The sequence below is a fragment of the Cajanus cajan genome, chromosome 4 (assembly GCF_000230855.2).
Source record: "Cajanus cajan strain Asha chromosome 4, NIPB_CcT2T_4, whole genome shotgun sequence".
Taxonomy (NCBI): domain Eukaryota; kingdom Viridiplantae; phylum Streptophyta; class Magnoliopsida; order Fabales; family Fabaceae; genus Cajanus; species Cajanus cajan.
The window spans coordinates 33,816,762-33,829,631 of record NC_138520.1 but is presented as its reverse complement, the minus strand read 5'-3'; the positions used below and the strand labels follow the sequence as shown (position 1 = coordinate 33,829,631).

At 40.4% G+C, this 12,870-nt stretch overlaps 1 pseudogene; it reads right to left on the bottom strand.

Moving 5' to 3' along the window:
* LOC114915660 (uncharacterized protein At5g03900, chloroplastic-like) overlaps positions 1 to 12,870 on the bottom strand; it is a 90,619-nt pseudogene that overhangs the window by 19,226 nt on the left and 58,523 nt on the right.

Genomic DNA, 12,870 nt, shown 5'->3' with positions numbered 1-12,870 from the left:
AAACAGAAAACAATATGTCAAGTGTAGACAGCAGAAATAAAATGGACAAGTTTTTATGTAATAACCATAACAAAGTGAAAAATATTTGAGTGGGACTAAAATGAAAAAGTGTCAAGTATAAGTACCAAATTCAATGCTGTTATTAACTTTGGAAATAGCAGGGATCAATATGTAAATATTTTTCCATGTAGGAACTAAAATGTAGAGTTTTTCCATGTAGGGACCAAATTTTTAATTTAATCTTAATGATATTGCAATTGAAAAATAGACTACAAAATAATCATTATGGTGCACTACTTGAAGATAGGCTTAAAAAAAGTGAAAAATACATCTAAGAATTTATCTCGTTAGATTTCATCTTAAAACCAATTGACATTAAGTGAAGTTGCCCAGCAGATTATAAGGGGAACCCCAAGAGTTGAGGTAGGCGATGTAGGACCTTCCAATACCCCCCTCCATTGATGTCTGCCAAAACAGGTGAGCCTACCAAAATAGATAATTACTGAGATGGGCTATAGGCTATGATAGCATGTTAGATTTCATCTTAACAGTAATCGACATTAAGTGAAGTTTCCTAACAGATATATAATATGCACCCCAAGAGTTGAGACAGGTGGCGTGGGACCTTCTAACATCACATATGCCTGGCCAGAATATGTGAACCTACCAGAATAGGTGATAGCAACCTAGTCCTTAGTGCCACCCCAGCCCAAGAGAAACACAAGGAGGCCTAATTATATGAATGACTTTGAGTAGCTATTGTGAATCACATTTAGAGGATTATTTTGCTTTGAATGAGTACTTCCTATCACCTTGAGACTCAAGAGCAGACCAAAGTGATCAATTGTGTGCTGGAACAATATCTTAATTTATTTGTGCATGACCACCCCTCCCAATGGTCTAATTTCCTTGCATTTGCAGAATGGTCATATAACACCTCTGTACATTCGAGCACAGGTCTCACTCCATATGAAGTCACCTATGGCAAGCCACCACCTACTATTCCCCATTATCTTTTGGGCTCATCTTCAATGGAAGCAGTGGATACTCTCCTTGCAACGTGAGAGGCGATCCATTCTTTATTGTAGTGTCGCCTTACTAAGGCTCAAACTGCCATGAAGCTCATTGCTTATACCAAGAGGCGTGATGTATCTTACTCTGTGGGTGATTGGGTCTATGTCAAACTTCAACCTTATCGCCAACATTCTATTTCGGGCTCTCATTTTCACAAATTATCCAAGCATTTTTATGGTCTGTTTTAAATTCTCAAGCGCATTGGAGTTGTTGCTTATCGCCTTCAATTACCAATGTCCTCCAAAATTAACCCAGTGTTCCATTGCTCTTTACTCAAACCTCACAATGTTGGATAATCTTAAATTTCTAGAGATATCCGAGATATCCGAGATATTCGAGATATCCAAGATATCCGGGATATCCGATTTAGTTATCTGGAATTATTTGATTTTGAGTTATTTGGTTTCAGATTAGATAAGATAGTTTTTTGGTAAGTTTTGATTTGATAAGATATTTTATTATCTTCTTGTTAATTCAGTACGTTGTACAATGGCTATTTAAAGGCCATCTCTTATTCAATAAAAATCACAGTGAGTTGCTACGATCACCCACAATTTTAGTGTTACTCGTCTCTCTTAGTTTTTCTACAAATTGGTATCAGAGCTATATGCTCTGAGTGCCGAGTGTGAGGGGAAAACAGTGTGCGCCTGTGAAGGGGGAAGAAAGAAGAAAGAGAGAGTAATGGCAAAGGTTGTGAATGGAATGACCGTACCACAACTGTCAAAGAAAACCAATTATGATAATTGGTGTTTACAAATGAAGACCCTGTTGGGTTCCCAAAGTCTATGGGACATAGTGGAGAAGGGGTTCCAAGAACCCGAGGAGGACGAAGACCAATCTGTGGCTCAGATTGCCACATTGGAAAAGACACGAGTGAAGGACAAATCGGCTTTGTATTTTTTGTACAATGCCGTGGATGAGTCAGGTTTCGAGAAGATTGCAAACGCTGCATCTTCAAAGGAAGCATGGAAGATCTTAGAGGTTGCGCACAGAGGTAACCACCGTGTCAGACAGATCCGACTTCAAACTCTCCGAGGAGAGTTTGAGAGTTTGAAGATGGAGGATAAGGAACAAGTATCCGAGTACATAACTCGGGTGGAGAAGGTGGCTAACCAACTAGGAAGGAATGGGGAGCCAATGCCAGCAAGTAGAATTGTGGAGAAAATCTTGAGATCATTAACAGATGATTTCGAGAGTATTGCATGCGTAATTGAGGAGTCAAAGGACTTGTCAGTTCTCTCAGTGGAAGAGCTCGCTGGGTCACTCGAAGCCCACGAACAAAGGAGGAGGAAGATGAAGAATACACTTGATCAAGCATTACAGGCGCAACTTGATTTGAATGAAACTCGGAACACTCAAGGCCGAAGATCAGGAGGACAAGGACGAGGTGATCATGGAGGACGAGGCAAAGGACGAGGTGATCATGGAGGTGATCAAGGACGAGGTCGAGGACGAGGTGACCATGGAGGTGGACAAGGACGAGGTGATCGTAGCCAAGGAAGTCAGCCGAGGTCCGAGGTGGAATGTTATAAGTGTGGCAAACTCGGCCACTACGCAAAGGAATGCAGATCGGCAAATTGCTACAACTGTGGCAAATACGGTCACATAGCAAAGTATTGCCGAGCTAAAAGCCGAAGTGAAGAAAAAGGGAAGAATCTTCTCACAGAAGAAGAGGACGAGGAAGCAGGAATTTTGATGATGACGCAGAGCTCGGAGACCAAGCTACGTCCGAGTTCTGCCTCCGAGGTCCAGCTAAACTTGAGTTGCGTCGAGAGATCAATAATTGAGCCTCCAAGCTCATATGAGAAGTCAGAAGCCGAGCTTGATTCAAGTTGCCTAAACAACTCGGTCTGGTATTTGGACACTGGAGCGAGCAATCATATGTGTGGAGAAGAAAGTTTCTTCAATGAACTCATCAAGGTAAAGGCTGGATTCGTGTCATTTGGGGATGATTCCAAGGTGGCAGTAAAAGGGCGTGGAACCATCAAGTTTATGCAGAAGGATGGACGAGTTGGAGAAATAAGGAATGTCTACTACGTTCCCGAGCTTAAGAATAACATCTTAAGCATGGGGCAGATGATGGAGAAAGGAAACTCGGTTCTGATGAAGGATCGAGTGCTTTATTTGAAGGACAAGCATGATCGTTTGATAGCCCGAGTGGAGATGAAAAAGAATAGGATGTATAAACTGGGGCTGAACATCATTCAAAATAAGTGCTTAAAGCTAGACGTGAAGGATGAAGCCATGATGTGGCATTTTCGTTTTGGGCATTTAAACTTTGGAGGCTTGGCCGAGCTATCAAGGAAGGAGTTGGTACTCGGACTACGTGGTGTTGAGTTTGACAAGAAGTTTTGTGAAGCGTGTGTACTTGGAAAGCATACAAGGACAAGTTTTCCGAGCTCGTCCGAGCACAAAGCGAAGGAGCAACTTGGGCTGATACACACTGACTTGTGTGGACCAATCTCTCCAGCATCTTTCAGTGCTTCGAGGTCGGACAGAGGTGGAGAATTCACATCGGCAGAGTTTATGGAATACTGTGAAGAGCAAGGTATAAAGCGTCTTCTCACAGCTCCATATTCACCACAACAAAATGGAGTAGCTGAAAGAAAGAATCGTACTATTCTTGAAATGGTCCGAACCATGCTTAAAGGGAAGAATATGCCTGAGAAGTTTTGGGCAGAGGCAGTACAGTGTGCTATATATATACAGAACAGGTGCCCACATTCAAAATTGGATGATGTGACACCTCAAGAAGCATGGAGTGGACAAAAACCGAGTATACGTCACTTCAGGATCTTTGGAAGCCTTGCTTACGGTCATGTTCCAGCTCAGCTCAGAACGAAGCTTGATGATAGGAGCAAGAAGTACATTTTGATCGGGTATGATGAAAAGGCAAAAGCCTACAAATTGTATAACCCTGTTACAGGTAAAATTCTGGTAAGCCGAGATGTCCAAGTAGATGAGGAAAGTGAGTGGAGTTGGAGTAACTCGGAAACGACCTCGGGGAGCTCGAACTCTGAAAGGGAGAACTCGGAGATAATAGGGAGAAGCTCGGATAGGACCAATGAGCATTCCGAGGAAGATGATGAACCTGAGCAACTTAGAACTCGGAGCTTGCAAGACATCTACAACTCCACTGACGAGTTACATGTAGTATGTCTATTGACAAGAACAGAAGACATAAAATCTAAAGAGGTGGTACTTGATGAAAGATGGAAGAAAGCAACGGATGAGGAGATCGGATCAATTGAGAAGAGTGAGATGGGAAGTAAAGCTGAGCTAGTTGAGGAGTTTAAAGAAGTGAAGAGGGAGTTTGTGATGACCGATTTGGACATCATGAAGTACTTTCTGGGTTTAAAGGTGGACCAAAGAGCAACGGGTATTTTTGTGTCCCAAAAGAGGCATCGGCCACCTCGACGCAGGGGGTGCTGGACGTTGCATGGCTCGCGGGGCCATGGTACACAGAGGAGTATCGCGCTCTGGTGGAAGAAGCATCGAAATGAAAGAAGAAGGAGAAATTTAAGATTATGGGGGAGTTTTGTTGGATAATCTTAAATTTCTAGAGATATCCGAGATATCCGAGATATTCGAGATATCCAAGATATCCGGGATATCCGATTTAGTTATCTGGAATTATTTGATTTTGAGTTATTTGGTTTCAGATTAGATAAGATAGTTTTTTTGGTAAGTTTTGATTTGATAAGATATTTTATTATCTTCTTGTTAATTCAGTACGTTGTACAATGGCTATTTAAAGGCCATCTCTTATTCAATAAAAATCACAGTGAGTTGCTACGATCACCCACAATTTTAGTGTTACTCGTCTCTCTTAGTTTTTCTACACACAAGGGTCCTATAACGCTTCAACTTGTTCCTCTCCCTCCATATGCTACAGACAATCACCCTTTGGAGGAACCCCTCTCCATACTAGACAGTAAAATGGAGACCTCCACTTTTCCTCCGACCAAGTTGGTGTTGATATTCAATGGTTTGGTTTGGCCTCGGAGGATACAAGTTGGGAAAAATGGGATGACCTCCAATCCACTTTTCAACTTGAGGACAAGTTGCTTTTCCTAGCAAAGGGCAATGATAGCAACCCAATCCTTAGTGCCACCCCAGCCCAAGATGCTCGGCCCAAGAGAAAACACAAGGAGGCCTAATTATATGAATGACTTTGAGTAGCTATTGTGAATCACATTTAGAGGATTATTTTGCTGCACTCTTAGGTGTCATTGATAGATATCATTGCAAGAGTTTGTTAGGATTGCCATTCACTATTACTGCTTTTGCTTTTGGTTATTAGATTCCATTTTCTGTTTCCATCATTTGCAGCAATTGTAATCCTTATAAATACCATTACAATAAATAAGAATGGCAGAAGAATTCAGAATATATTTCTTTTTTTTCATTAGTAGTAGGAGGCTTCCATATCCTTGAATTCTAGCTCTATCAATAGGCAATTTGCCAACCTGGACTTAAGCTATGATACCATGCAAAATTTCATCTTAAACCAATTGACATTAAATGAAATTGCACAACAGATATATAAGTTGCACCCCAAGAGTTGAGGTAGGTGATATGGGACCTTCCAACATATGAACATCATCAAAAATAGGTCATCCAAACCCATAAATGATCATGTTAAACTATGAATGTACCAATCCTGACTTGATATTCCAAGCTAAAGTATGTTGTCATGTCTCAAGCCTGAGCTGAAAAATAATTTTAAAATTTGGAGCCAAAAGAGCATGTCAGACAGGCATTGTCAGTGTGTTTGAAATGTGACCGAAAGTCCAAAACACAAATAGAAAGCACCAAAATTATGTGTCCACACTTTATGGGAGTGATAGGATCATTTTTGCTGGTTTTGATTTGAGTGTAAAAGGGGGAGAGAGAGAGAGAGAGAGAGAGGAGTTTGCAATGTTTAGTTACAGTTAGTTCAAACTTTGATTCTGTTAATGCCATTAGTCTACATGGTCAATTGGATTTGGAGTGCAGTGGCCTGAAAGATGGCACGCAGAGAAATAATGCTTGACATTAATGTAATTTCCCATAAATTAAATCTAACAATGAAAACAGAAATTTTCATGAATTACTTTAAAACTAAACTAAAACCATTACCCTGTAAAGGCAACATTTACCCAGGAATTCAATAATTTCTTCAAGTGAACATCAGTTGATAAAACAGCAATTTGATATTAAGCTGCTAATTCAGTATCCACAAGCTAAAAATAGATAAATATTTTCTTTATTTATATTATTGATAGCTACCAATGAAGCAAGGAACTGAGAAATAATAGAATAAAAGCCAAAGAAAATGTACGTAAAATATGTAATGGAAGTTCAATACCTACCGAAATGTGCTACAAATAAGTAGGTTGGACAAATCCATGGGCACAACAACAAACTTTTTTAATAGCAAAGAAAAATACAATTTCTTTAATTTGATAAATACCCCACCTTAAACAAATAAATTACCTTAAGTCCCTCAGTAGAATCTATATCAAGATATGGAGCAAGTTCTTCAGCTGCAACAACACCACCATTAGATGCTATGTATTGTCCAATCTGTACATAAGACAATATAAGTGGGTCAAAGGAAAAAAGACGTGTGAAGATAATGGAAAGTTTAAAAGAAGAAAGACGCACAGCATTTTAACCAGCAATGTGAAAAATGGTACCAAATATGAAACAAACTAAAAAATCATCAAAGGCAACGGACCACTGAATTCAGTCCTCAATTATTACCAACTTCCATCTCTCTTCTTCAATTCCTTGATTGGGATCACCATCTCCAAATACAAAGGAGAAGACCTACCAAAGGTAAAAAGCCTTATCTTTATTAGAAACAGTAAAAAAAAAAAAAAAGGGAGCAAAAAATATCATTTGCATCACACACCGATTCAATGAAGTTCATCTTGTCATCATCAGCTTGTCGCCTTCGCCTCCTATAATAATATGGATCCCAGTACCTTCCATGGTATAAGAATAAATGATGTCACCAAACATTTCTCTCAAAGCAATGTGTTTTTTTTAAGTTGCATGAAACTAGAGGAATGAAAATATATGTAATTCAATTAAAAATTAAAAGAAATTCAACTTCCCCTACACTTCCCACATCAATTACATAGGCTCAGAAAAATGTTAAGCTTTTACGGTATATAACAGTGTTACATTGTTCGTTAATAATATATCTCCCATACCACATTTTGAAACATTCATTTCCAATTGTGGGTTGTTTGTGACCCCAACACGCTCTTTAGTAGCGTTCCAATTTTTAGATCATTATATAGAAAAGGAAGAACCAAAAAACAGTTACTAGAAGGGACCACCACTTAACCCTGCTTCTGCATATGTTATACTGCTCAGTGCCTTTTGTCTGCTTGGTGTTTAGAAGCAGCCACAAGGACCGGGGGTAGAGAAGGATGGCATGAATATTTTAGGAAACAAAACCATTATTTGGGAATATTCACTGATTGGCTCTGATGAAGAGAAGATGATTAGTTGGGCATGGTCAGCGACTTATGGGGATCCAGACCATCAAATCTACTTCTGGTTTGTTATATTATATTACTTTTGTAGATGTTTATACTCAATTTACTTGGATTAAACTTTTAAAACAAAAGATGTCACATTATCAAATTTTATATGGTCGCACCCCTCCGGTATTATTTAAGGGAGACACTTTTCCCTCAAAGGTAGATGTTATTCGACTTCAATTGGAAACTGGAAAGAGATAATATGTTGCAGCAACTTAAACAAAACCTGGACCACTACCTCAGTTTGCCCATCAGTTTGTGGGTGACATGTGGTAGAAAATAGAAGTTTAGTTCCTAGCCTTGCCCACAAGGTTTTCCAAAAGTGGCTAAGGAACTTAACATCTCTATCAGAGACTATAGTTTTAGGTAACCCATGAAGTCTCACTACTTCTTCAAAGAATAACTTAGCAATTTTGCTTGCATCATCCACTTTGTGGCATGGGATAAAATGTGCCATTTTACTAAAACGGTCCACTACCACAAAGATGAAATCCTTTCCTCTTTGGGTTCTAAACAACCCAAGGAGCATTGGATATGGGCAAGGGAGTGTATAGTCCATGAGGTTTTGTTGTAGATTTAGCTTGAAGACAAGCTATGCATCTAGTACAAAATCTTTGATCATCTCTTTTCATATGAGGCCAAAAGAATTTCTCTTTTAAAAGTAAGAGTTTTCTCAATTCAAAAATGCCCCATGAGCCCACTCTCATGGCTCTCCTTTACCAAAAGTTTCCTAATAGATCATTGGGGAATACAAAGTTTGTTTTCTTTAAAGAAAGACCACATCCTTCTTCACCAGCTCATTGAGAGATGAAGCTAATGTAGAGAAGTTAGGAACAAAACGTCTATAAAAGCTTGTCAATCCATGGAAGCTCCTAACTTCACTTACATTAGTAGGAATAGGACATTTTTGAATGGCTTTGATTTTCTCGGGGTCCACATGAACCCCTTGTTTGCTCACCACAAATCCTAAGAATATAACATTATCAACACAAAAGGTGCACTTGTCTACATTAGCAAACAAGTGATTGTCTCTAAATACAAGCAACACTTGTCTTAGGTGATCCACATGATCACTTAAACTTTTGCTATAGATTAATATATCATCAAAATAAACAACTACAAACCTACCAATGCAATCCCTAAGGACATGATTCATTAACCTCATGAATGTACTAGGTGCATTAGTAAGCCCAAATGGCATTACTAACTATTCATATAATCCAAACTTAGTCTTAAAAGCAATCTTCCACTCATCACCTTCCTTAATCCGAATTTGGTGATATTCACTTTTAAAATCTATTTTGGAAAATATGGATGACCCATGCAATTCATCAGGAATGTCATCAAGCCTAGGAATTGGGTGCCTATAATTAATGGTGATGTTGATGGCTTTACAGTCACAACACATCCTCCATTTTCCATCCTTTTTGGGCACCAATAAAACAGGCACAGCACAAGAGCTTAAACTCTTTTGAATCCAACCCTTATCCAACAAATATTGTACTTGTTTCTCTATCTCTTTTGTTTCTTGAGGATTTATTCTATAAGCTGGTCTATTGGGTAGACTAGCTCCAGGTACAAAATCTATTTGATGCTCTATTCCCCTAAAAGGTGGAAGTCCCATAGGGCCTTCACTGGGAAATACATCATCAAATTCTATCAAAAGATTTTGAATCTCAAGAGGTAGAGAAAGTTCCATAAATTTTGTGGCAGTGCATGTGAGTGTTCCTCTACACATGAGGATATAAGAAGATGGTTCAAGTAAGAGAGATGTTTTTTGCAAGGTTTTTGTTTCAAGCTTCTCTTCTTGAACTATCTCTAGAGAGGGAACACTAGTCTCTCTAGATTCCTCTTGTTTCCAAATTTTTTGAGATTTTTTTTTTTACTTTCCTTTTTTTTGTAGACCCCTAAAATTGTCCGGGTCGGAAATAAAAGCTTGAAGATTCTCGAAGACTGAAGGATAACCAGCCAGAAGGACTCCTGGAAAGCCCTAGGAGGGTTCTCTGTAGGTCTAGAGGTCTTAGAATAGCTAAAAAATAAGGAAGTGGAGGGAAAAAGCCCAATACGGCCGTACTGAACTCAATACGGCCGTATTGAAGCTTCAATACGGTCATACTGAAGTCAGTACGACCGTATTGACACTTCAATACGACCGCTGCGAACTCAATACGGGCGTATTGAAATTTCTGACTTTCAATACGACCGTATTGAACCCCAATACGACCGTATTGAAGTTCAAAAATTTCAATACGGCCGTATTGGCCCTATAGGCCGTACTGCGCCTATTCCCTATAAATATGACGTCAATTGGACGTCATTCCACACTTTTTCACTCAGTTTTGACTCCCTCCTTGAGTATTCTGGGGTTTTTGAGCAGTGTTCTGCCCTAGAAATCTCTCTGGGAGTCGATCCGACGAAGTTCTGGAATTCCGAGCACTTAGCTTGGAGATCCGAACCTAGTCGAGGGGAAATCTCTTTGATTCCCTTAGTTAAAATTTTGTTCTAGGAGAGCGAGGAGCGGGCTTGTAGAGCGAGGGAACGCCAAAACGCTTCCCAGTTCATTTTTTATAAAAAGCACGCTTCAAGAGGTTTCCCTTCAATCCTTCCTTTTACTGCTTTCTGTGTGCATATTTAAACTGTCATCATGTAGATAGTCAAATCATAATTGTTTAGAATAAATAGGGGTAATTTAGTAATTTTACGCTGTTATTTTAGAAAATAATCTGTCATAGGGAACCCGAAAGGGGCGCTGTGGGGTGCTAACACCTTCCCCACGCGTAACCGACTCCCTTACCCAACTCTGGTTGTAGTGGCCAAAGTTGATTTTTAAATCAATTGCCTTATCCCTTTTTCCAATGTTTTGAGTAAAACATTGGTGGCGACTCCACGAACCCTCCTTTCATGAAAACCACTAATCCATGGAGGGTCCCGCTTGGGATTAATATGGATTAGTGAGCCTTTTAATAAAAATTGCTCGTTTGACGAGGTCTCAGTTTGAGAATAAGTCATTCTAGCAATCCACTATTTTTTAAACAAAATAAACGAGTCCAACCATCCTTCGCGAATGCCGAAAGCCCGTTCGGGCCGGTGGCGACAGATGGCGACTTCACTGGGGAAGCCTTGAGAGTCAGTCCCATTTAGTGACAGATTATTTTTAACAAATAATAGTTAAAATTACTTCATTACCCCTTGCTTGTATTATAATATGTTTTATTATATGGCTTTAAATAACTGTTGTATGCTTAAATTCCGCAATTGTTTGAAATAAAAACTGCACACAAACCTTTGCACACAACAGTTCCCTCTATACCCGGGGGCATGAGTGGTAATCCATAGGGAGTGGATGTTAGTACGGCCGGTTGATGGGTTTATAGGAGCCTATGAGACCGTTGTCGAAAAGCATCACTCAAGGTGATAACCATGAACTTGAGTCCGACGGTGCGTTGGAGCTTTCCATCGACCTACGACGAGAGGAATTGGGTCCCTATAATGGGGGCACCTTGGGGGCCTTTGACCAAGTGAGAACAGTTAGATCCTCCTTGAATATGCACTTTTCTGCAGGAGACCCCTACCTCGTAATTCGCTCGTGACTGTTCGTGGATGAGTGAATTGTTTGTGCATTCGTTATGTGACATTGTTTGTGCATTAATAAATAACCTCGTGATAAGGTCTAAAAATAATCCCCATGCATAAAAAACCATGACATGAGAGGAAAGACCATGTGTGAAAATATAATAAAAGTGAGGAGCATGTACATCATTACCAATAAGACATCATGCATCCTCATGAAAACATACATTTTAGGATCACCAATACCTCTTGACATGAGTGAAAGAGACCCATGACTATAGAGATTCTCCGTTGGGGAGAAATCATAGATAAAGAAGGGTGGTAAACTTCCGTCTTAAAAAGGCAGCGCCTTAAAGATGGAGGTTTATCAAGCTCGTGTTAAAGAGTGTATTCATTCCATAAAATAAACTAACTAAACATTCATTTTAGAAAGTGGCTGGTCATCTCTCTATCCTTACGCGCGCACGGAAAATCAAGAAAATGGAAGCATTGGAGGAGCAAAACAAGAAGCTCACAACCGAGCTTTCACAGCTTAAAGAGCAGATGGCGCAAATGATGGAACTCATGCGTCATCACAACATCCATGATTCTCATCATAGTGATCATGGGTCCCATCATGAGGGAGAGGAGGAAGAGCATGAAAAAGATCCTCCAAACGCCGTACCCCTTGGGGCAGGAATTATAATAAAAGAGCCCGAGGTCTCAAAGGAACAATTCCATGCCCTCGAGGATCGGCTAAGGGCTATGGAGGGGCATGACTTTGACATTAAAGATGCCGCCGACATGTGTTTGGTGAGGGATATTCAATTCCCTCCTAAATTTAAAGTGCCAGATTTCCCAAAGTACGTGGGATCGACTTGCCCTAAAAGTCATCTCACCATGTACTGTCGCAAGATGGCTGCATATGCCACAAATGAAAAGCTCTTGATCCACTGCTTTCAAGAGAGCTTAGCTGAAACTGCACTCAACTGGTATATGCAGCTAGATGGAAATCTAGTACACACATGGAGGCAGTTGGCTGACGCCTTCCTCAAGCGCTACAAATACAACATCGACCTAACACCCGATAGGTCTGATCTTCAAGCCTTGAGTAAAAAGAACGATGAATCCTTCAAGGCGTACGCCCAACGTTGGAGGGAGTTGGCGGCACAGATAGAGCCCCCGCTGTCGGATAAGGAGACGGTGTCCTTATTCATCAACTCGTTGACTGGTCCCTATTACGATAAAATGATAGGGAACACAACGACACTCTTCTCGGACATCATCACCATAGGAGAAAGGGTGGAACAAGGACTTAAAAGTGGGAAGCTGGCTAAGCCTTCCCAATCATATGAAGCTAAGAAGGCCTTTGGGAAGAAGAAAGAAGGAGGAGTCAACGCTGTAACCATTGCTCCGTCTTCTTCCGCTTCGAAGTCAGGCAAATCGCAAAACAACTCTGTGAAGAAGTTTGATAGACTTCCGACCACTTACAGCGATCTCCTGCCGAAGCTAGTGGAGGCGCGCCTTATAGCTTACATTCCACCAAAGAAGGTGAATCCACCCTACCCCGATTGGTACAATCCACAAGACAAATGTCTATACCATTCGGGGGCACAGGGGCACTCAACGGAGAACTGCCGAGCTCTCAAGTACAAGGTCCAAGACCTTATCGACGCTGGGTGGGTCACTTTCGATTCGACGGCGCCCG